The sequence below is a fragment of the Sardina pilchardus genome, chromosome 8 (genome assembly GCF_963854185.1).
Source record: "Sardina pilchardus chromosome 8, fSarPil1.1, whole genome shotgun sequence".
NCBI classification, from domain to species: domain Eukaryota; kingdom Metazoa; phylum Chordata; class Actinopteri; order Clupeiformes; family Clupeidae; genus Sardina; species Sardina pilchardus.
In genome coordinates, this window is record NC_085001.1 from 11,339,883 (window position 1) to 11,342,382 (window position 2,500).

The following is a 2,500-nucleotide window of genomic DNA, read 5'->3' on the forward strand; positions in this document are numbered from 1 at the left end:
CCAGGCTTCATGCTGGCACGAGAAAGCGTTACTTCGCAACACTGGAATCGTTCCGAACGTGCGTCAAGATGAATTTGTAAATGTCTTAGCATGAACGGCCCTGGACACACAAACAAGGCTCAGCGCTTAGCTGCTGTAAGCCCTTCACCAGATGAGTGCTGTGTGTGCTGTGTGTGTGTGTGTGGGGGGGGGGGGGTTAAGTTTACGTTTAAGGGATGAGGTCTGTGTGTAGGCTTAAGCTGTGTTTACACTGTCAGGTGAGGCCCGTTGAACGGCTGGCCAAATGTTTCGTCAGGTGCGCAACGCAAAGCAACGCTACGCGGCCCCCTGTGTTTGCCCTTGGACAACACACACGCTTTGATCACATAGAGTTCTTTCATCACACATATACACACAGACACAGACACACACACACACACACACACACACACACACACACAAACACACACGCATACACTCATATACGCTCACACATACACACACACACACACACGCACACACACACACGCATACACTCATATATGCTCACACACACACACACACACACAAAGACCAATAACAAACCAAAATATAGCCGCAAGCGGCGATGGCGGGCCCGAGCACCTGCGGTGCGGAGACCTGTGAAATTTCGGAATCTAACAAAGCAACATGTGCTTGTTGGTGGGCATGTGCATGAGCAACACACATGCCCACCAAATTTGGTCAATTTTCCTGAATGTATGTGTCAACCACAACAGACAACACGCTAGGTGGCGTTATAGAGTCCCTAAGCCACACCCTAGGCCAGAGCTCTATCTGTGACTATCGATAGCAATAACGCACAAGCCCACCAAATTTGGTTCATTTTCATGAATGTATGCGTCAACAACAACACACAATCTGCTAGGTGGCGCTATAGTCCCTAAGCCACACCCTAGGCCAGAGCTCTGTTTCTGACTAGCGGCAGTAATAACAAACAAGCTCACCAAATTTGATTCATTTTCGTGAATGTATGTCAACCACAACAGGTAACACACTAGGTGGCGCTATAGAGTCCCTAAGCCACACCCTCGGCCAGAGCTCTGTCTCTGAATAGCTATAACAAAACACTTGCCCACCAAATTTGGTTCATTTTTGTGAATGTTTGTGTCAACCACAACAAACAATGTGCTAGGTGGCGCTATAGAGTCCTTAAGCCACACCCTAGTCCAGAGCTCTGTGTCTAACTAGCAAAAACAATAACACACGAGCCCACCAAATTTGGTTAATTTTCGTGAATGTTTGTGTCAACCACAACAGACAATGCGCTAGGTGGCGCTATAGAGTCCTTAAGCCACACCCTAGGCCAAAGCTCTGTCTCTGACTACCGATAGCAATAACACACAAGTCCACCAAATTTGGTTCATTTTTGTGAATGTATGTGTCAACCACAACAGACAACGCACTAGGTGGCGCTATATAGTCCCTATGCCACACCCTAGGCCAAAGCTCTGTTTCTGACTAGCCATAGCAATAAGACACAAGTCCACCAAATTTGGTTCATTTTCGTGAATGTTTGTGTCAACCACAACAGATAACATGCTGCTAGGTGGCGCTATAGAGTCCCGAAGCCACACCTTAGGCCAGATCTCTGTCTCTGACTAGCGATAGCAATAACACACAAGCACACCAAATTTGGTTCATTTTCATCAATGTATGTGTCAACCACAATAGACTATGTGCTAGGTGGCGCTATAGAGTTCCTAAGCCACACCCTAGGCCAAAGCTCATTCTCTGACTAGTAGTAGCAATAACACACAAGTCCACCAAATTTGGTTCATTTTCGTGAATGTTTGTGTCAACCACAACAGATAACATGCTGCTAGGTGGCGCTATAGAGTCCCAAAGCCACACCCTAGGCCAGAGCTCTGTCTCTGACTAGCAGAAGCAATTCCACATATAGCTGCCAAATTACATCCAATTCAAAACCTGTTTTCTGCCTATAACACCAACTTCCTGTTTCTGAATAAAACGCCATAATTCAAACCTTCGCCATTTCGATATACTTTTGAAATTCAAAAATCTGGTCGCAATTCCTCTCAGGCAACCCCTCAAGATCATTTTAGTGCTTATATGACATGATTTCGATAAACCGTCTAGGAGAAGTGTTTCAAAATATGTGATGTGCAAAAATCATAATCATAATCATAACTCAAATTCTTCTAAGATTTACTATATTGTTTAAATGTAAAAGTGGTTCAGATTAATACAACACAGATGCCCACCAAATTTGGTTCATTTTCGTGCATGTATGTGTCAAACACAACAGAAACCGCGCTAGGTGGCGCTATACTGTCCTTGAGCCACACCCTAGGCCAGAGCTCTGGTTCTGAGTAGCGTTACCAATTCCACACGTACCTGCCAAATTTCAAGAGTTTTAAAGCATGCCAAATTGGTGAAAAAAGGGCAAACATGGAGCGTAAGAATTCCACTATAATAATAATAATAAATATAGCCGCAAGCGGCGATGGCGGGCCCGAGC